Source organism: Meleagris gallopavo, chromosome 11 (genome assembly GCF_905368555.1).
Source record: "Meleagris gallopavo chromosome 11, MGAL_WU_HG_1.1, whole genome shotgun sequence".
Taxonomy (NCBI): domain Eukaryota; kingdom Metazoa; phylum Chordata; class Aves; order Galliformes; family Phasianidae; genus Meleagris; species Meleagris gallopavo.
The window spans coordinates 12,671,689-12,694,713 of NC_139414.1; the positions used below are offsets into that span (position 1 = coordinate 12,671,689).

Here is a 23,025-nt window from a genome sequence, read left to right on the forward strand (position 1 = left end):
TCTTATATCAGCTATTGAACGACGAGGAACATCTCAGCACCCTACTTGCTATTTGGCCATTTCCAGTTTCAGAGTTGAGTTTAGTCTTGAGGTGTTTCTATTTTGCTTGGCCTGAGCTGTTAAATGGAAGTGCAGCTGTGTGGGTAGACATGGTCAGGAGCTAGGGAGGGAACAAATCACCCTGAGAAATGAACCTTCAAAAAAGGAGAAATAATTTTTTTTCTTAGAGCTGAGGTTATTGTCCACAGAGTTTTCATCAGTTGGGACTAGAATCCACCCGTGGGAGTATGGGACGACAAACTTGCTTTTGTGGCAGTTGGCAAGCAGGAATTGATTTTTTTTGCTGACATACAGATTTTTTAAAGCAGGACTTCATCCTCGTGATGGATGGGCTTCCGTTCTCTTCCTTCTCCTCCTCCAGCTATCTGCAGAGTAGGCTGGAAGAGAAAGTGAGTTTTGCTCACAAATGCTCATAGCTTCGCTTCTGTCCTGACCGCAGGCTTCTATTACAGCTCTTCTTACAAATCCCTCGGATATCAGCTTTAATTTAGCAGTGCACTGACCAGACAGACTGAGTTTGTCAGGTCCTTCTCCGAGATCGGGATCTGATTAGCTAGCAATGCTAGAAGGGATGTGTGTGCCCTGATGCCTTCCTCTCTTTGCCCCCTTCCCTGTTATGCAATGGGATTTGTCTGCCCTGATAATACCGATATCATTTACAGGAGCTCTGTCCAGATCTGTCATTGGCTGGTAGAGTGGTTTGGTTGTCGGGTTTGGGTCTGAATATAATCTCTCTTCCTTCTAAAGCAGCAGTAGGGATGCCCAGACCATTGAGGTAATGCCGTAGAAAAGCAGCAGCTTTAAATAGTGAACTCCTGACCTGTGGCATTTGCTACTCCGTTTAAAGAGGAGTCTCTTTGTTGTGCTAACCTCCTTTGTCCCCTGAGGTAAATGGCGGTGAGCAGTGTGGAAAAGGTGATTATGACAGGACCTGGCCGTTTGCCACACCACAGAAGAATGACAGCATCAGTACCGGGTGGCCAATGAAATACACAAGGTCCCGTGAGCCATACTTACGGTAGGGAACCTTTTGCCCCTGATGCTTGAAGAACAACATATGAACAGATTTAAAAGGAATTGTGCTAATTCACAGAGGGTTTATCTGTCACTAGTTGGTTACTATTTAGCAGTCTGCATGCAGAAGCCTGTAAGCCACTGGCTGCCAGAGGCTGAGGAAGGTGTATTGCAGGGAGCACTGCTGTAAGCTTGCTCTGCTGTTTTATGCTTCCCTCTGACATTTCTCCTCCTCGTCACTGTCACACAGCCTGTGCTATGTGAACTGACCCGGGATTGCTTTTTCCCTGGTGTTATACACTGCCTGTTGTTTTGCCACAATCTCTCACTGCTGTCATCTTTGCCTCTTCCAGCCTCGTACAGGTGTCCCTGCTCAAGCCTGCCTGTGCCTGCCATCGTCCCGCTGAGTGCAGAGCTTAGAAGTTGTACACAAGCGCACCACAGTTTATCAGCTGCTTCTTAGTAGGAAGAATGTCATCAGCTATTCATTAGATGCTTTGGATCTGTGATGAAAGGGCTTCTTCCTAGAGGAGCTTTGGGCTTCGTTGTCCATCTTGTGAAAATTCAGGGAAGAAAGAGACTTCTCTTGGGAAGAGGAGACATGGTTTGGGACATGTTGGCTGCTGCTGTTGGACAGATTTGGTCCTAGACTGTTGGCAAGGACATCCTGACAACAGTCACTGCTGAGCTTTTTTCCTCCTACATAAACTGTTCACTCAGCACACAGATGTGGCCAAGTTTCTGTCCCAGTTTTCCATCCATATGAGTGCCTGTCTTTTTCCCTAGCACTTGTTCTACTCCCTGTTGACTTAGCACCCACCGTAGGGCTCCGGGTGAGAGCTTCAGACCTACATTACTCAGCCTCTTCTCCTCCAACAACAGATGAGGCAGGTGGCTGGGCTGAGTTTTAAGGTCATACCAATATGTTAGGTTACACTGCTGTTTTTGTACCTTCAGAGAGCCTGTGTGCTTGGAAATAATACAATTATAGTCTATTTGCAGCATTAAGCTCTTTTATGAAGAGGAATTGTTGGATTTGTTTAGGACTAGTTAATTTGTTTTGTCTCAGCCCCTTTCTCTTAACATCCCTTTAAAATGAGACTGTTCTCAAAAGCTCCATGCTTTCCAGCCTATGCAGAGGAGATGCGAGTGGTTTTACTTCTGCTCTATTCCCTGCTTAATCTTGAGTTCTTTTATTTATTCTGTTTACTAATTACTTGCAATGCCCTTGCTATGTGACCTCATTGCTGACCTCACTCTCTATTCAGTTCTTCCCATCTAGCAGGAGAGACAATAAGCACATACTGCAGTTTGTGTTACAAATTGCTGCAAGCATGCCTATGGCGTCTCAGCTCTGACCATGCAGTCCTTTTGCACCTTCGTGTCTCATGAAACCTCACAGATGCACTGTTTTATAGGTTTCCACCTATCAGGAAAAAAAACAAAAAACAAAACTTGAATGGTTTCAGCGGTCTTTGGATCAGTCTTTTAATCCTGTGAAGGAATGTAGCTGTATTCTTCTGTGGATTTTAGCATGACGATATGCTGAATGCCGTAATGACTGCTGCGATATTAGCCTGCATATTTTCCATCAGGGTGTGAAATCATCTTGATGTTTGGAACTGCTCACATATTTTTCTAAACCATTGCTTATCGCTGCATGGGAGCACTGTGCTGTAATAGCCTTGGGACTGGTTGAATATCACATGCTGTCGGATTGTGAATTCCTCCTTAATCCAGGAGATTCCTACAGTCTTTTTGAAAACTATGGTAGAAAAATGGCCAGAGAATGAGAGTCTGAATGTAATGAACTTTTGCAGGCAAGCAGTTACTACAGGCCTATTAGTGTGGGTTTTCTGTATGAACTGACGTTTTACTTAGAAGCCGTTCTGTAGATTTCCATCATATTTTTAATCTTTGTAGCATATTGTAGCCTTGAAGCATATCTGTGTAGTACCAGGAGGTTTTCACTGAATAGATGCAGGGTTCCTGACAGTGTTTCAAAGTGACACTTTTTTTTTGTCAGATTCTATGGAATGCTGCACATGCACAGATATTTTTGGAAAGGATTTTAAAAATAGTTTTCCTATGTTACTAACACATCCTATATTGAGACAAAGTAGGGTGGATTTGCTTTTTTTTTTTTTTTTTTTTTTTTTTAATGCTTCCACATTTGCCTTGTTGCACTTGATTCATCCTGAAGAGTCCACCAAAGGCCAGCTACCTCTTCTGCTTCAACCTGTCGCTTTCAAGCAGTGTCAAGGCATTGGCTACAGATACTAACATCACGTTATCTGTGAGGAGCAATCTTCTTAATAAAACAAAAAGCATACATCATCCCCTTCTCTTTTCTCTGGTCATGGCTTCTCCTTTTTTTCCTGTAAAAGTTGACTCACTTTCATTCTTGTGTAGTTTTCCTTGGAATGGACAGTTCTGTGTACTGACAAGCTATTCTTTCAAACAGTTGTGCAAATCATTTCCTTTACATCACAGGGTGGATGCATGTACCTCCAGGGTGGCAGAAGACATAAGGTATAGTACGCCAGCCTCTGTTTTGGTTCCTCTTTCAGAGGAATTCTTTTGCTGTAGTATTGCGTTTCTGCAGACCAGTTGACACACATCTTGCATCCTTTTGCATGGCAGTGGGATAGCCAAATGGCACTGAGTCTGAGGGCAAAACAGATCACAAGGGTCAGCTGCAGTGGCTTAATAAAACAGCTGAAGCCCTCGATTGGAAATTAAGTACCCTAAAGTCTTGGTGATGTTGTGCAGCATGGTGAGAATTGTTCAGGAGACTTAATTTGGACTTCTTCCCATGGTGAACCAGGGCTTCTTTCTTGGGCTTTTCTCAGCATGCTTCTACCGTCAGGAAAAGAAGTGACAATAGTGTGTTCCTAGGCCTTTGTAGCAGGTGGGAACCTTGCTTATGCAGTTCTTGCTTTTCTTTTCTTTTTTTTTTCTTTTTTCTGTTGGTCTGTAAGATCCATCTGTCCAGCAATGGCAGTGAGCTGCAGAGACCTCTGATCCATCTTGTGTGTGGAAGTGGAAATAGCAGCAGTGGAAATGTCGACAGCTTGGGGAGAGTTTTGTTGGCACACAGGGTACAGAAGTGCTTCACTTGCATTGTGCCAGATGTGTGTTTATTTCTGGCTGTTGAAATAATGCCAGCTGTGGGTTGGGTGTGGAAAAAGGGATTTGGGGATCTTCTTACAGCAGGAACCTTGAGGGGAAGGTGGCTTGCTGCAGCACCCATGGGCAGCCACACGTGCCCAGACCCCCTTCCCAACTGCTCTCTTGTTTTCACATCCATGTGAAGTATGTGCGAGTCTGGCCTCACACATGCTTGGCATAAGCAAAACAGTTTCAAGCGTGCCTCTGAGCATGGGAAGTGCTCCTCCCAGGAAATGAGGCCGTGAGCGTGATTGGAGTAAGTCAGATATGGACCACAGGGTCATGATAATGATTAGTCCTGCCCTTCCCCCTAGTTGTAATTAACTGTGGTGATGTCACCCTCCATTCTGACTTCTTGCTGGCATTAATTCCAGAGCTGCAAATTTCCTGCCTTCGCATTTTAATTGCTCTCTAGGAAACTTGGAGTTTACACTCTGTTCTTAATGCCTGCCAGCAAACTTCCTTGTCAAACGCTACAGGGCCTAACCTCTGTCCTGCAGACACCCTGGATCAGGGGGTATTTGCTCAGGTGCTCTTTTGAGCAGGAACTTCTCCGGGTTAGAAATGCTCCCTTTGCATCTCTTGGGCTTGAGTCCTTCTATCTCATTGCACGTTGGATTCAGTCCTAGAATACATCCCTGCTCTGAGAAAACCAAATCCGAAGCAACTGTTGTGGCATTTGGAGGATTTACTTTGGTATTGGAGGTGATACTTTGCCTTGATCTTCATACTTGCCTTGCAGCGTTTCAGGCCCTGTGCAGCTTCTCAGCTGCATGCTGGCTCTGTGCAGACCTCAACAAGGTGGTCTCGTGCCTCCTTCAGTCAAGCGTCTCACAGTCAGTCTTCCTTTTGTTTTGGGTGTCTCTTCCCTTTGAAGTGGGGTGCATCTATCACAATGGATGCATCAGTAACACGAAGGGAACATATCCCATAATCAGGAACGTTCTGTCTAGAGAGAAGTGTTTATTATACACAACTTGTTAGGGACTGTCAGTCAATGAGGCTCCCTTTGTTTCTCCATAATGCATCATTAATGATGGCTTCTGCTATGCATTCACATTCATTGCACACAAGGGCCTTGTCTCTCTCTCCACCCCCTACCCCCCTTCACAATCACAGGAAAAAATTAATAAATTGATTCAGGGAAGGAGAGCTATGGGCTTGCTACAGGCTATGTTTGGTGTCCTTGCTCACACTGAGTTGTACCTGACTCTGGGAGAAATCTCTTGAATGTCAGTAGAGCTATTTTGGGATTCCTGCTTGCTTCTCATCCTGAGGAAGGGAGTGATATCTGCCAGCACACACACGAACATGGATAATTGGCCATGTAAAGAAGAAACAGAGGTATCTCATGAAAGTGATCTGTTGAGTGCCAGGGATGCAAATGCCACATCCTCTTCAGCTCTTCATGTATCAGACCCACTCCTCTGGGTCTTCATGCTGTGAGAGCACACTGATGGTTTGCTGACTGTCATTTTGCTTGTTCAGCCCAACGTAATTAACTTGTTCTTAAAAAGAATATTTAACTCCCTCGGAGCTTGTGGCAGGTAGAAACAAGTTTCTTGGAGGGCATAAGTTTAGTAAGAAAGTTACTGCCTCCTCTAGAATTTTTTAGGAAACCACAATTAACAAAAAACAAAGTGAAAATCCCCAGGTTAAGACTGATGAGAGAAGAGGCTAGCTGTGATGTGTTTCAAGTAAACTGTGTGGTTTGGGATTGACTTGCTGGAGGCCACAAGGCCGATTTTCCCATCCTGTCAAAAGTTTGCAGCCTTCATCTGCAGCTGAAATTCAGGACGCCAGCAATGGCTGGGATAATTCAGCCTTCTGGCTGCTGGCTGCTAATTGGTTTTGGTTTGTCTCCCTGTCTCATTTCTTTCTGAATGATTATCTTCAGGGCTCTTTTTTCCCTTTTTTTAATTTTTTTTTATTTTTTTTATTTTTAGCAGAGAGGGCCAAGCCCTGGTATGAGCTATAGATTTCAAACTCTTGTTTTGTTGCTCTTCCAGGATTAGAAATGACTCACTTTCCCTTTTCCCTTTCCTGCTCTGTGGAAAATCCAACTGGCTTTGTGGTTCTGAACCAGCTGCCTGACATTTGTCTTGACACCGCATCTTGCTTAAGTTCCATGCTGGTGCTGCCTGCTCACATTGCATGTTGCTTAGGTGTGCAAGACACTAGCCTTTCATTTGTTCATATGGAGATGATGCTTTGTATGGTTATTAGAGCAAGGAGTGACTTATGCTAAGAGTAAGATGCCTTCACAAACTTTATTTCTGCTCCACTCTCCTGTGTTCCTCCAAAGGAGGTCTCTTTCTTGTCCCTGATGCTTCTTTAACAGAAAGATCTGTAGCTACCTCACATCAGTCCTGAGGATACTGCATAGCTATTGGGAGGAGAAGGAATTCTGGTCAACTTCAGATGGACTTCTTTAATTCTCTCTCCCCACATCCTTGGCTGCAGGCCATCCTTGCTTGGGATTTCCCCCTGGCAAACAGCTTTGGCCAAGTGCTCCAGGCTGGAATCCAGCTTGTTCGCCTTTATCCCAAGTCTGTTGGGGCAGCCAAGCCTGGCTGTAGGCTTCTGGTATTGCTGGACAGGATCCCAGTGCTGTCCATCTATGTGGGCATCACTTCTTGTGTGTAAAAGTGGGAAAGCTACGCAGATATCCTTCGCTACTTTACAAAAGGGGAAATCTTGCTAGTATTGCTTGTGACTGACCCTTGGCCTTCTGTCAGTGGAGCATCCTGTTCTGGAAGGAAAAGACTGTGAGTGGGACTGTTTGAAACACCTGATAGGCACAGCTGTTGCAAAAACATTTGACTATTTTCCATCTGAACAGAGTAACTCGCAAAACTGTTTCCCATTAAAAAGGAAAAATAAGATCTGATATTTATATTTATTTTCTGGAATATGCTGCTCCATCTTCTTATGGAAACATTTTGCATATTTTTATTTGGTGCTCCTTCACTGAGCTATCAGAAATATTTTAGATTCTTCCTCATGTAAATAGCTTCAGAGGTTTTACGGTCTCTCTTTCAAGAAGAAGGAAGTCAAATTTCAGAATGTTTAAATCCTGATTTCTGCTTTCTGAACAAGTATCAAACAAATCCAGGGACTTGTATAGCATAGACAAGCTCAGATTTTACCTTCTGTTTCCAAATTATTTCTGAGACATGCCATTTGACTGGGTTTACATTTTGGCAGTTCCTTTCTGCACACTAAGGTCCCTTTCTCCCTCTTCTCAGCACTAAATCTTCTGGGGCCTCTAGTGACTCACTAGTGGAGAAAATAGCTTTTGGGGGTGGGCTGTGAACCTGTTAATGTGTCACCATGTTTTCCGCATAATGCAGTGGAGATGAAGTTGTTCATTAGTGTGATGACTGGTAGAGATTACACAGTTTGGCAGGGATCCTAAATTCAACTCACTGGGGAAGAAAATGTGAAGGTGTAGCAACTAATCTTCTGGGGAAAAAAAAACCCAACAACAAAAAGACTTTTATTGTATTCTTTGATTTGAGCTGTAGTCTGGATTCAACCCTTAAATTTCAATAAATGTATCCTGTTTAAAAAAAAAAAAAAAAATTTACTAATCTACTTTCTGATACTTCTTCATTAGTAGGATGTGCTTCAGGGAAGACTTTGCTGTGCAAAGAACTGTTGCTGAATTGCAGCTCTCACACAAACTGTGTGAGAGGCGTTGCTGTGTGTGTGATGGTGGGAGAATGACCAAAAATTGGTAGGAGGATGGAACTCTCAATGCTGCAATCTAAGTTCTTTGAATTTTTTTCATTACCACCCACTGAATTTCCCAGCTTGTTGGAGCTATGAACCTTGGTGATTCCCTCCTCATTCAGGGCTAGCACAGAGCAAATAATTAATTACGGAGCCTTAAATCACTACTTGAAACCGTAACATCAGATTATCGTTCCTTTTAAATGTCTCTGGCACAGGTTCAGTGTCTCTGATTTTCATGTCTCACCAGTTGCTATTTTTACGTGTTTTGAATGGAAGAAGCTGCACTAAATAAAGCTGTGTATTGTAGTAAGCATGTGTGGACTTCAAAATGGCTCCACTCTGTTGTGTGCCTTACAACCTGAATTCCCAGCTCAGCTTTTTCCTTGCCAGGAAATGTCTCCTACCTTTGAAACTCCTCTCAAGAGATAAAAGATTAGCTTGGTGCTGTCAGGAGCTGTCAATTCAGGCAATTTGAAATAGATCAGCTGACTCCTGGTAGTTTTGCAGCCATCCTGCTTTCCTGTGACTGCTTCATTTCCAGCTGCTTTTGGAAGGGTGTTACGTTTGGTTGATTCTCCCTGATTACCCACACATACTTATTGTTCTCTGGCTGCTGTTCTCTGGCTGCTTTTTCACTGGCTGTGAAGCTCTTGGTAGCCAGCAGTGCTGCTGTGAGGGAGCTTCATTTGTAGTGTGAGGGCTGGAGGTGTCAGAAGTGGATTTCATTGCTCCCTCCTTGCTAACCCAGTCTGTGAAGGTGGGAACAGAGGAAGTAAAAGTTGGTATTGCTGAAAGCAGAAGCAGATGAAAAAGCAGCTTTTATTGCCCTGAAGATCTATCCTCTGTTTGGGTGGGAAGGAAATAAGCAGCAGGGACTAGAGAGTTGCATAGTCTTTGCATACCCTTTGGCTACATCTTTCATTAGGAGCGCTTGCCAACCATCTGCTGAGCACCAATCCAGGCCACCTGTCTGTTCAGTGCTCTCTCCAGATAGGTGCTTGTGCTCTGATCTATTTCTGAGTTAAATATTGCCACCTGAAGTATTCAGGGTCCTAGGCTGCTCCCAGAGGAGACACAGTCTGTCAGCTAGAGGCTGGGATCTGTTTCTTTGTGCTTTAGATTGTTGGTAGCATAAAATCAGTGTGGGAGAGCTAGAAGAGCTCTGAGCAGTAGGAGGCATGGCAGCTAGGAGGGGCATGGTCCTGTTTGACCTCTGCAGTTTCCTCCAAAGCATCCTGTGCGTGAAATTACCAACTCTGGGTCTTGGGTAATCTGCCAACTACTTTCTGGCTTCCTCTTCTATCTCTTAACCTGCATTTTAACTGACACTGAGCCAGCAAGCAGTTGACCTGTGTGCTCTACCTTGGAAGTGCACTGTCCTTGATAATAACATAGTTTCTATCAAACTGTTGTTTGAAAGATGTCTCCTTGACAACAAAGTTTCTTGGCAGGGATCTGTTATCACTGGATGGAAGCTAAATGGAGAGCCTGGAAGGTGCCCAAGCACTGAGAGTTGGCCTGTCTGCTATTTCAGACATCTTCAATGGCAAAGGCAGGCGAGGGTCTGCCCACATCCAGAAATAGCAAGGTAGGGAGTCACTTGGTCCCCATGTGCTCGTGGGTGGGTGGGGAGGAAAACTCATGTCACAAAGAGTATGGTATTCAAACATTGCCCCTAAGACCTTTGGGGGAGCCTTTTGTGAAGGTAGCTGAAGGATGGAAGAGCAGAGAGTGGGTGCTGGGCTGTGTGACTGTACTGCTCCTGCATCAGCTGTGTGCTGAAAGAGGCCAGGACGTGGCCAGATGGAGCAGCAGGGAGAGGAGGCTGGGGAGCCTGGCCCTTGCAGCAGCCTGGGAAGTGGGGTGGGCAGATCAAAGCAGGGAGCTGGGGGAGGTCAGAGTGGGATAATCCTCTAACAGCATGAAGGCTGCAGCTGTTGGTGTTACAGCATGGCATTACTGAGGTTTTCTGCTGCGGTACAGTGGATATCAGCAGGAATTTGCCAGCCTTGAGCACTGAGTGAAGGGGGGTGTGTCAGTCTTCCTTCCTTTGGTCAGTGCCCCCCGGGAATGTTCTGGGGCATTCAGCTGGAGGAGCCCAGACATGTGCAGAGTTCTTGTCGGAGCCTTGTCCAGCATGGAGTGCATTTGTAAGACCTATGACGTAGCTTGAAGGAAGGAGTGTGCTGCAATTCCTGTGCTCGATTTCCACTTTTGTCCCCCTTTGCACCAAATCGTAGCACTATGCCTAGTCTGAATGCTTCTTTCCCTGTGCTGCAGTGAGGCAAGCAGGGCAGCTGGGTGGGAGCCTCTCTCTCCAGTTCTCAGTGGGTTTTCTAGCTGCACCAGTGTAAGCATGCTTTGCTGCTCTTCTGCACTGAGCCTGCAATGAGTTTGTCTGGTTGGAAGATGTGTGAAGGGATATTAGAAAATTCAGCAGAATTGCTGTTATGAAAGGGACACCTAGAAGGTCACAGCAACACGATGACCACTAGGTCTTGGGAAAAGGCACCCTTCATCTCTCTCCTGCAGAGCAGGGAGCTTGCTGTCCTGGAAAGTATATGCCCTGCTCTTGTCATCCCTACAGCTGCAGACAGATCCGTTTTTGGACTGTTTTCCTAGGATATCACTGTTTGAGGGAATAACAGGTAGGATTCCTCTGCCTCCTTCCTAGCAGTGCCACCTCTATGCTCACTCAATTTTACTTTGCTATAGTTTTACCAAGTACATTTGTAGAGAACTGGTGCCAGTCATCCAGGGTAGACCTCATCGGGAAGAGTGGTGAGCTGGTTTGCTAAACCTGAAATACTCAGAAGCTATGAGTTGGATTCTAAAAATAAAAGCTCCTGCTGTATTTTTATTTCTGTTCTCTTTTCTTCAGCTTTTTAAATCTTTCTGAGCCTCGTTGCCTTCAGGGTATTTTTGGTTATTTGCAGCTGTGATGGATAGAAATTGCTCTTTTTTTTTTTTTTTTTTTTGCCATAAATTTAAGCTGAGACTTTTGCCCAGTCTTATGGCTCCAGAAACTGGGATCTTCAGCAAAAAGACAGAGGCAAAAGGCCGGTAACAGCTGGTAATTGGGCAAATGCTGGGGACTGAAAACTTGTGAAGCACCTCCAGTACATCTTTGCTTAGTGCCAGGACATGAAGACAATGCAAGGATGGACGTGTGGCTGTGTTTGGAAGCTTTGGAAGGCACAGTTCTGGAGGTGTCTATTAGCTTGGTACATGGAGGTGATGGATGAGAATGGATCTTCTATGTCACGGCCAAAAATGGTTTGAAGCAAAATATAACAATGATTACTGCCCAGCTGCCGGGGACTCTTGATAGCTATAATCACAAAAATTCAGGGATGTCTCTTTTTTCTTCTCTCTGTTCACTGGAAAGTTTGAGATGTGTCTAAAACTGTGCCAGCAGTTCTGTGTGAACGAACTTGGGATGTGCTGGAGCAGGCAGATCAAATAGCTATGAAGGGTGTGAATAAGCTCTGGGAAAGAGCAAGCAGGCGGTTTGTTTAATGTTTGCTTCCCTGTGTTTGTGTGAGTCACGGAGCTGGCGGTGGTCCTGCTTTCACCTCGCTGAGAGCAGAAGTAGGTGCGTAAGAGCTGCACGCTAATTTGCTGAAAATAGCTGAAAGCCAGGCTCTTCAGATACTCACTAGAGATTGCAGCTCCTCCATCTATTGATTCTTTCTCTTCCCTCTTCATCTTGCAAGCTTTTAAATGATGATAAAACAGGGGAAGAGCATGCGTGCTGCATGCGGTGTGTGGCTTTCTGCCCCGACCATGCCTGGATGGATGGCGTGTGCGTGTGACCTTGGCCACAAAGGACTGCAGGATGTTGTGTGGAATGGTGTGGGGAAGCAGACATCTGCAGCAAGGGAGGAGGTGAAAATGTCTTTCCTGCTATCCTGGGGGCTGCTGGCACGTTATGCTGCTGCCACAGCAGCATCACACACTAACACTGCCCTCAGCAGCTGAGGGGTTTCATACCTAAGCTGAAGCAGCTGGGTATGCTCCTGTCCTTCTCAAGTGCAGGGGGCAAAATACCAATTAGGTGCCTTGCAATTCTGCCAGCTCATAAGTGCATTTTTGTTTCTGATTTTAATCAAAAACAATGTTAAATGTTATGCTCTCATTAAAGCTTTGGCTTCTGGAGTCAGCATGGGATCCCCTTTTTGTTCTCTGAGCAGAGGAAGTGCAGACTGGTAGCTTGTAGCCTGGAGGCAAAGGCAGCAAGGAACCCTGTGTTTTTTGTGTGTTTCCATGGGCCAAGTCTGTACTTGAGCTCCTGCTGCAGGCTTTAAATGCAGTCATTGGCAGAGCTGCCTCTGATCAAGCTGGCTGTGTGTTGGGAAAAGCTGGAAGAGTGCTTTAGCTTGTAGGGAGCACGGGGTGATGGGCATGGAGGCAGCTCAGTTCAGCTGGGCAGAAGGGGTAGTGGGAATGGCTGCTGTCCCTTAGGGTTCTGCTGTGGGGAATGCAGCTGTGGTTTGGGGCTCTCTAAACCAGAGTTGTTTACATGCTGAGCATCTCAAGCAGGCAAGAGCCAGCCATCCCCCAGCATTTGTCCTTCATTCAATGAAGCGATTGCTTTTTAGCAGTGCAAGCTCCCCTGAAGCCTGGCTCCTGTATTTTCTCCTTGCCTTAAGCAATCTTTGCTTCACTTGTTTCCATATTTGTTTCTTTAGTTTATGCAAACTCTGGTCTTAGGCTTGTGAGTTGAAATATGCTTCTAAACTGCTGCAATTTTGCTTAAAACTCAGTGTTCAACAATTGTTCCCCGGGGAATCTGCAGATCTGGGGGCCATGTGAAGGCACTGTTTGCTCTGGTCACTTTATTTGCATCTTCTGGTTCCTCTGCTACTTGGCACATGTGGGCCTGGCCTCAGAGACCTTTGTGTACCTGCTACCTGACCTCCACAAAGAAGGGGGCTGTAGACTATCCTTTCCACCCATCCTCCTTGCAGCAGATCTGCCACTCATTGTGTCTGACTGTTGGCTGGGGTGACACAAGCCCTGCACAACACTCCTTTTCTTCTAACTAGGTTGGAATTAAAAAAAAAAAAGAAAAAAAAAAAGTAAAATAAAATTTGGAGATTCAGGGTTATCTGTCCACATCCTTATTTTCCAGACTGCAGACCAAGGAAGGGATGGGGTGGGGAACAGCATGACGGGGCACCCTGCACTGTGCCCTGGAACATCAACGAAGCTGTGCCATCTGGAGTGCTGTCTGGAGTGATATTCCAACACTTGGAAAGCTGTTCTGTACCTTGAAATGGGCTCATTTGGGCTGCATCTGATAACGCTTCTGTTGAGCCAGGAAGAGAGACATCCCTGTAGTATCTCCCCTGAGAACCTCTGAGCAGCATTTCTAGGACGAGGATCATTCTGGGATGTGTCTTCTAATGAGAAACATGTTTGTGTCATCCACAAAGGTTTCAGCTGGCTTACACCTAACAGGTAGATGTAACACCAGATACTTGAATGCAGCTTCAGAAGTGTTTGTAGGCAACACAGCATCCCTTGAGGGCTGCTTGCTACAGTGCATGGAGTGGCAGTTTTCCACATTGCTTGCTGTAGCTAGTCTGCAGTTCCTGTGAACTCAGAGGGTACTTGGTTTTGTTCTGTTTGTGCTGTCTCATCCCGGATGTTTTATGCACTGCCAGGTATTCATAGAATCATAGAATGGCCTGGGTTGAAAAGGACCACAATGATCATCTGATTTCAACCCCCTGCTATGTGCCGGGTTGCCAACCACTAGACCAGACTGCCCAGAGCCACATCCAGACTGGCCTTGAATGCCTCTAGGGATGGAGCATCCATAACCTCCTTGCAACCTGTTCCAGTGCTTCATCACCCTCTGTGTTACAGCAGACGCATCCAAGGCTGCAGTAAGTGCACCCACTGTTCAGGATGTGTTCCCTGACTTGCCCATAGCTCAGCTGACACATGAACCATTTGATAAGACTCAGCATTGCATATGAAGTCTTGCTTTATTTAACCTCCTTGCCGTTTCTGAAAAGCATTGCTCACAGCAGAGGGTCTGTATGTTAAATTGCCGAGGAGTCGCACTGACAAAATAGCAATAAAATGTCTTTCAGTAGGGAGCTAGTTCAGGCTTCTAAATGCTTCTGCTATTTAGCTCCAAATTTATTTAGTTCAGAATTTTTTATCGACTGGATTAAAGCATGCAGAAGTGCTTTACAAGGACGGTGGGTTTTTTTTTTCTTCTTAATGCTGCTTTTCTCTTCACCATCTCTGGGTGGGCTCTCATTTATCGTCCTGAAACAGCTCCAAAATCTCATTGCTGCTCCTCAGATGGATAGCATGGATGGATGAATGTGCATTCTTAGGTGACCTTCTCTGGTTACTCTTGACATATTCTCTCTGCTCTGAGGATGAAAATAAATAAGGGGAAGTGATTAGTTAAGTGTTAGAAACATCTTCCAGGGATGTTTCTGACTGAACACTGGGGCTTTCTTATTGAGAGTGAAGTACCTGCAGGTGAGCCACTCCTGGGCACGAGTACGGCTGTGTGCTTGCTGTGTTTGCTTGCTTTTAGAAAACCTGAATTCAGAACTAAATTTACCTGTGATGATTCATTTGGAGCAATGCTCTTTCTGTAACTTATTAAAATGCATTAGCAAGGAATTTGTAACGGTGGTTCTATAAACAGCAATTGTTCCACTTTGAAGCTGCAATGCACGTTGCCTGCGCTGTTCTGCTGCTGTGCAAAGTGGCCTAAATGCCCAAAGAGAAATGACACAAAAGGAGCCCTGTACAGATGGCCTGGGAAGAACGCTGGCCTTTCCCCTCAATCATCACAGGCTGGAAATCTGGCATTAAATAGGATTTGTAGTCAGGTTTGTTGTCTGTCTTCTGGCTTATCTGCGCTTAAACTTGCATCTTGCTTGCACTCTTTGTGCAAGCAAAGCCAGGGGACTTCTAACACACACTGGATGAAAATCATGCACCAATTGTGTTGTGATAGGAGATAGCCTGATGCTATAGGTCTCATCCTCTCCCATGTAGCGATAATTGCGTCAGAGCTGCCTTTCTCTTCGCTATAAACCCCGGCAGGTGGCAGGGGGAGATGTCTGTCTGCCTGAACGTGATTTCATCCCTTGCCCGAACAGCAGTGTGAAAACTCCGCCGCCTTTTGTTATTCGGCGGTCCTTTTTCTCTGCTCCTAACGCACAGCTCGCCTCGCTGGTGCGTTTCTGCCATCTGCTGACCGCAGCGATGACTGCACGCACCGGCTTGCCGGATTTTTTCCCTGCTCTGGGGATTTCGTTCATGGAAGAATGAACGTGTCATTATCAACGGGGAATGTTTTCTAAAGTGGCTGGGGAACTAGCAGTGAAGTTCGAAATGGGGTTTGAACCTCAATGTTACTGTTTCAAGAGCTAGATGTAGAGCAGGATGTATGAAGCTTGGGAAAGGAAGATGTTTATTGGCATCAGGATTTCAAAGCCGTCTTTCTGAGAAGGGGCAAAACAGCGTTTCTTCTTGAAACACAAAGCTCTGCTGGATAGTTTTTTGCTTACTTTCAGAGCACTCAGTATAATGTGGGTAGGGAAAACGGTGGTTTACCAATTGTACGTTACAGGGTTCTTCTCATGGTGCCTCATCTGTAGGCAGAGAATGCCTGAGCACAAGCAAACATTGCCCCTTTGGGGATCAACGCTTTGGCCGCCTTCTGGACTATGCCTGTAGGGAAAGGTTGGCTGATGTCAGGGCTTAGCATAGAGATGCCCCAGGGCCTATTCGATGAGAGATCTGCCCCTGGTAGAGAAGCAAACCTAGGAGTTTTTGTTCTGCCTGATGGCAGCACGCCTCCTGGTGGGTTGTTCTGTGAGCCAGGGAATGCAGAGCAATGTGTGGGGAGGTAGGAAAGCTTCCTGGGGCCTCGGGTCTGCAAGGGGAAGCAGGTCCTTCCTCTGTGCTGCTTCACAGGGCTGCAAAGAGATATGACGTTCCGTCTGCCAAACCCTTCCCAGGATGCAACCAGAAACAAATAAGTAGGATTGTGCTCAGATGTTCTGTAGGCATCAGCTGTGCAGCAGCTTTGTCTGACTCCAGGGACAAGGATCCTTGTTAAAGAGCCAGCTTGCACCCTTGTGTTTCTGCTTCAGCCTTGTGCAATTAATTCTATTGACTGTGTTAGCAAATTTAAGAGGTCTATAATCTCCTTTGTTTGTCCATTAATTGTGGGCCGGGGGGCCAGCTGCCAGTGGGAAGCCTGCAAGGACAGCATTAGTTGTTGCTTTCTGTGTAGCAGGATGGGAAGGATGCAGGCAGTATTCATTCCTGTTGTGTTTGCTGGGAAGTGTTTTCATGCAAAGGGTAGCAAACCCCGTGGTACTTCCATGGGGGAATTTTACAAAGTATTTTCACAGTAGCATTTGTGAAATATATGTGAGATACTGTAAAATATAGGTGAGATCTCTAGCTACTGATTTCAAGTGAAAGGTCAGCGTTCTCCACGTACTTTACTTCTGAGGCTAACTTCTTTATCAGCACTGTGAACAAAGCTTTGTAACATTTTTTGTTACTGCTACAGATACATTAGGGAATTTGTGGATTAAAATTAAAATGATAAACTGCGTAGGAGAATAAAGAATATGGTTTAATTTTGAGAGAAACAACAGCTCTTCTAGGAAAAAATATACCATATATACAGTGTTTTTTCTTGAGGCTTTCTACTGGAGTAATGTGGGGAGCATAAACAGCATTTATTTTCCTTGCATTTTCAGGAGAAATCTAAGTGGAACAACAAAAGTATAAGAATCTTTGGTTTGAATTTGGAAAGCGAGCTGCCTTTCTTCTGTTTTCCTTGCAAAAAATGCCTGAAGAAGATGATATTTAAGGATCTCATTGGTATAGTGTGAGCTGCCTTCACGAATGTTTGTACTGAGGAAACAGTCTCCTAAAACTGGAGGGATTGGTGAATGGGATCCCACTCCACTGAGCTGGTCAGAGACACCTGGCTGAAGCAGCCCTGACAGGAGGTGGTGTCTGAAGAGTTTGCTTTGATTGTCATCAGCTTCCCACTTTTGCTCCAGTTTTTCCCAGCTTCTGGGCTTTCTGGACTGGCTGTGCTGTTAAGAGATCCTTGCCATGGTGGAGGCTCTTGCGTTATTTACAGGACATGAGGGTGTGATGGCATTTCTCTGGGCATAGCCAGCATGTAAAGTGTTGTAGAAACTTAGCCTGCTCAGGACAGGCAATCAAATACCAGACAGCAACTAAGAAAAGCATCCCAGAGGAACCTAAAGTGCTTTTGCAACCTTGGAGACAAGTTCTGCTCGACCTGTACGCATGTTGCTCTGAGTGGTTTGCACACCAGGTTAGGGAGGGAGGGCCCTGCTGATGGCCAGAGCCACGTGTTATCAGCTGGCAGCTGGAGCTGACTCAGTGGATCAGGGAGAGCTGAGGACTCTTCTCTCCATAGCCTTCTCCTGTCCTACTTGCTCTGTTGTTTCCCAGTATCAGCAATGCTCTCTGTAAAGTGGTGGGTCAGTGTTGGCTTCTTTGGGTGGAATATCCTGCAGGGAAACTGAATGTTGGGGAGAACTGCTCCACTGTGTTGAACAAACTGGTGGTGGAGTGTGGCTGCTGTAGCAACTAGGACTGCCAGGGTGCCCAGAGGACTGTGAAGACATGCACTGAGAAGATGCCTCTCCATATAGTGTGTGGTGCTCCACCTCATTTCACATAGGGTGTAGCAATACCTGATCTCTCTCAGGTGCTGACAAAGACAATTGGTTTTTGAAGTGTGAGTAAGCTGTCATTTTTGATGTGGAGAAAACTGATTGACTCAGCCTTGTAAAATCATGAGTGAACTGTGGAAGGTGCTGTGGTTAGGTCAGTTTCTCCATTTCCTACCAAGCCAACAAAAGGAAATACATTTTGACACAACGTACTTTGTGAAACGCAGTGCTGCAAGGCACTGACTGTACCAAAAGCACAAATGATATTGAATGCAGTGAGAGACATCCCTAGCAGGCAAGTCCGTCAGGGTGCTAAAGGTGCCAGTGCTTCCTCTGCCTCGGGAAAATCCAAGTCCATCCTGTTCTTTCTTCCTTTTCTTTGTCAACTGCTCCCAAACTTTGTCACTCATATTCTTCAGACCCTAAAGCACCTCTTTAACTTGCAGTTTAATTATTTGCTGGGTTTTCAGCTTGGAAACACTTTGATCACAGGTCAATGTTAACCTGTGGTAAGACCACTGAATAAGCAGACTGGCAGGCTGGAAACCTGACATCATTTTATAGACTTTTAAACTCTGCAGTATCCAAAGCAGAGTTGCACAGAGATTTAGGGGCTTCCTCTGAAAATACCAGATCCAGCTCCAGGAGCTGTCTAGCTTCTGGTTTTGGTGCAAGGGTGGGTTTGGATGTTTGTGACAGTGCATTTTGCATCTATCTGCATTGGCATACGGGATTTCAGCTGGCTGGGTGGCTTCCACAACAGCACGTGGGTGCTGGAAAAGAACTGGGACGCTATTTTTAAGATTGCTTTTAAAGGACACTCTGGAGAAAAAAAAGCTGATTTCTTTTACAAGAGGGTGCTTGGCCCCTGCAGTGTGTTCTGTCACCATATCACAAGATTTCTAAAAGGAGCAGAATCAGTAGGACACTGGCATATCAGTCTGCAAAGAGCAGTTTCCTTTGCTTATCCCCCGTGTTTGACTAAACTGGCATCACACGGCTCGGTCTCCCCACTCCCCTCCCACCCTCTGTCTGCTTCCACCGACAGTCCTTTCAAAATGTGCTTTGTAACTGAAGGCTCTCCTAAAGGGCTGACTCTTTCAGTTCTGTGTAACAAAAACTTGTGCTGCTCATAAATAGATTTGCAATTAGCAAGAAGAATCAGTGCAACCCAGCCGGCCTCCAGTTCCTGTCTTAAAGAAGCCCCTAAGATTCAACACACGTCACTCGGGCATAGCTGGGGGATCTCTGCAGGGAGCTTTCCTTTGAACAACATTCCTTTTCTGCAGGATCTGCTGTTTGCAGCAGAATTGTCAAGAAGCCGCAGAGTGCCTAACTAGTGTATTTACTAAAAATGACAAAAGCTTTTAGTTTTCAACCAGCCTGGGGTGTCTTGGTATTTCTTTCAGCAGCTAGGGCTAAGAACTGCCTGGCCGAAGTGAAGTTATCCTGAGATTTATCTCAGATTTACAAATTAGTTCTCTTCTAATAATACCTGATGTGCATTTAGTGCTGTCTGAGCATTCCCAAAAACTTTCTGAGCATCCAGGGGGTCAAACTTCCTTAGCTTTTGGGTCTAGGGAAGGCAGTGATTTTATACAGAAAAATGAGGCATGCCCAAGGTTAACCACGCAGCTGCGTAGAACAGGGAGGGATGAGGCCTGATTCTGCTGGGTCTTTTGGACAGATTACCAGGAGAAAGAAGGGAGGCAATGTGGTGTATGCGGGGGATCTCTAGTCCTCTCTGTAGAAGGACAAATCCCATATGCCAAGGGAGCAGGCACCCAGCATAGTGTTTTATGGACATCATAATGGGAGGAATGAGTGCTATCTCCACCTTCCTGAGCTCCCTGCTTACCTGGGGATGCTCACTCTGCTTTCTCATAAAGCATGGCTTATTTCCCAGCGACATATTTCTACACATCTTGGAAAACACTCTGGAGTTGGGGCATATAGTTCCAAAGAGCAAACTGCCCTACAAGGGGTTTATGCTTCTTCTGGCTTGAAGTGCTAATCGAATGAGGGCAAATAAGATTTATTGGATCAAAAGCAATTCCCAGCATTTCTGGATCCTCAGAGACTGAGTGCTCCCTGGAACTCCTCTGGAGAGCTTTCTTGTGTGAGAGTTCACTGGGGCCAGTCTACCAAGGAGTTTAAACATACAGCCTTTTTGATGTCAGTGGGGACTTAGGCTGATTTCTTTAATGAGGAGAATGTAGCTATGTTTCTTCCTAGGTGCTGTCGGATGCTTGCTTTCTTTTTCTTTCAATCTGATTACCAAAAAGGCTGCTTAAGACAATAGGCAGATTTGTGCAGTGCTGGCTGCAAGTAGCAGGAGACTTCTGCTAGAGCACAGGCTAATGGCTTGGAGAGGGGAGGTTCAAATGCAGGGTCAACCAATGACTAGGGCCAAAGCACATCATTGCTATTGATTGAGGAAATGAGTATCCATCCACTTTGCTTTGTGGAGATCAAGTTACCTGCAAAATGAACAGGGAGAAGAAGGTATCAATGATTAAAAAAAAAAAAAAAAAAAAAATCAGCTCAGGTGTTGGATTTCTAGAGAAAATCTCAACTTCTGTAGGCTGGGAGCAATCAATTTTGTCCTGTTCTTCCTTTCCTGCATTCTGTCCATGTACACATGATGAAGTTGGAACTATGTGATCTGTAAGGTCCTCTTCCAAACTAAGCTATTGTATGATTCTGAGTATGTAAAGCATCCAAGTGTCTCAGTTCTTTCAGTCCTTCACAGACTGTACCCTGGACCTGAGCCAAACCCACACTACTTCATCCCTGTGCATGTGTTGCAGGAGGGACTGTCTAACTTGTGGTCTCTGCAGCTTATGGGGAGCATTGCAGGCTATGCAGGAGGAGCAGGCGATGTAGGGGGCAGGGAAGAAGATATAGGCTGTGTACTGTTTGAACTAGCAATGATTGCATATATATAAGGCATCAGGAAGGAAGCTATCAAGAGGGAGCCCAACGAAGGAAATGCATATGTTAGAAAAAAGTTTTTGCCTATTTTTTTTTTTTTCTTGGGGTGAGTTTCTCCAAAGACAGGTCTGTTCCTTCTTATTTACAGAGAGCTAGGCATGAAATAGCAGTAGATCCCAGAACGTGCTGCAACAGCTATGAAATCAGTTCATCTGAAATTCTGCGGTGCATTGAGAGCATCTTTGTGTGGCTTTTTTTCCACAAGCAGATTATTCTCTGTGACATATGCATCAGAGTCCCAGATCATTCAAAGATGCATCCTAAATCTGGGTGTAACGTAAAGATAAAATCTCTTCTCCGTCTTCTTCTTCCCCTTGTATCACAATGTTTGGAATAGAAGTAAATCCTACTATCCTGTTTCTGAAAAAAGGATGAAGGGAACTCATTTGCTCATCTGCACTACTCTGAATTGGCTGATTAATAAACTAACCAGCAAGCTTGGACTACAGTTACTCCTCCTTATTTTCACATTCCCTGCCTTCCTTGTGATTCTATGCATAGTTACTCAGTTGTTTGTTATGATGCCAAGTTTTGTTTCTTAGAAAGGTCTTGAATTAATCACCCAGCTAAGAAAATGAACACAGATTTCTTATTTAGCAAAGTGCCAGCCTTGCTGAGCAATCTTTTCAAAAGAGCATCATAAAAGGTATGGCTGCAAATTGCATGTTTTACCTGGTAGCAGCAAGAGTTGTCTTAAATGTCTGTGAACCTACTCTGATGCCACAAGAGTAGGTGGGTAATTCTACTAAAATAAAAAGAAGTTTGATCCTACAAATATTGGGTTCAGTCTTTACAGACAACTTTGGGTGTCTACAAAATTCACAAGATTATCTGTAACCCCTTCTAACTTCTGGCATGGGGACAGGGAGATGAAAACCCAAAGGGCCTGCTGATGTTCTTATCTTAAGGACTTACTTGACCTACCAGTCTTGATGTTTTTCTACATATTTTCTATGTGTTTGCACTTGCATACCTGTTTCTGCTGTGTGTGCATGTGATTCTCTCAGCTTTCACTTGGATTGTTGGAACTTGAGAGGAAAGCTTTGTGGCAAGTCAGTGTATGCCATACAGTGCTGGCTAATGCGATTCTTTGAAATCCTTTCACATATCAAGTAGATTTATAAGTAATGGAGTCAGGCTGAACATACTGCAAACCCCAAAAGCCTTGTTGAATCCTGAATTTGGCCGTCCCAACTATTTATAGAACATTCTATGCTTATTCTAAATATATTTTCCTCAAGGGGACTTCATCTCAACTCCTTGCTCCACAGCCTAAATTGGATCAGCAATGCTGCTGTGATCTGTTAGCAAAAATTCCTTCTCTACTCTCTGTCAGAGTTGCTGATGTTCCTGGGGCAGACCTTGAAATGCTGTGACAGGCTGTGCTCAGGGGTTTGGATTTAAACTCTGCAGCCATCCAGGAAGAGATTTTGATGATGTATGAGATCACTTCCTGTGGCCATTGCTTGGCTGTTTTTATGTTCCACCTGTGCTGGTAGGTCAAGGCTACAAGGGTTGACTATGGCCCAAAGCGGTGCAGTACTTGCACTGGGTCAAGGTCAGGATTTAAAGGCAGTGTGTCGGTGATGTCACCAGAAGACTCTAGGAGTCATGTCAATTTAGGTACCCTTTAAAAATCCTGTTATTCTTAGCACAAGGAAGAAGTGACTGCTGCTTACTTGGCCTGTGTGCTCCTTAGGGTAACATTGCTCACTGGGTAACATTGCGTCACTCTTTGAGATTGACAGTAATCTTCCTTAAATGATGAATGGGGCAGAGTGTGGCAAGATCACAAAGTGGGATTAGCTCAGGACTTAGCAGGAGGAGTTCCTGCCTCCAGGGTGGCTTCCTTCTCTTGAAGCTTCTGGAGCTGCATGAAATTAAATGGGTTACATCCTTACCTGTCTGGCAGGAAAATCACCCCAGCACAGTGCAGCAAAATGGACATGGTCCCTTGCTCTGGTGAACAATAGAATAGGTGGAGTATATTTTACAAGGTCTTTCACATGGAGGATTTCACAGTAACCTCAAATATTGCCACAAGGTGCATTCCCCTGCACAAATAGACCTTTCTTTGTGGTCTCATCGGCTCTGCCAAGGATGGGTGCATTTCACTGTGGTGAAATGTGTCTGCCTTCTGGGCTGACAGTTGGGTGGGCAGCTTGCCTCACTATGTTTCTGGCTAGTTATTCCCACTAATGTGTATCTAAACTCGATTTCCTTGTAATGTAAGGTCAATTTTAAGCCTAATTTGAACATTGAATGACGTGGTAATGTCTCAGCTGCTGTGTGGAGTTTCTCCTTATTCTGCTGTTTCTGTTCTGTGAACAGA

General features: G+C 45.1%; 1 protein-coding gene across 5 annotated transcripts in view; it reads left to right on the forward strand.

Annotated features, from left to right (window-relative positions):
• Window positions 1-23,025, forward strand: part of MB21D2 (Mab-21 domain containing 2) — an 81,791-nt gene that overhangs the window by 54,254 nt on the left and 4,512 nt on the right. Inside the window, exon 1 of one of the 5 annotated variants that reach the window (XM_010716730.4) lies at window positions 9,549-9,571. The exons of the other annotated variants lie outside the window; for them this stretch is intronic. The gene's annotated coding sequence lies outside the window, so the exon portion shown is untranslated. Of the gene's footprint in view, window positions 1-9,548; window positions 9,572-23,025 lie in introns of those variants that run through there. 5 annotated transcript variants of the gene reach the window in all.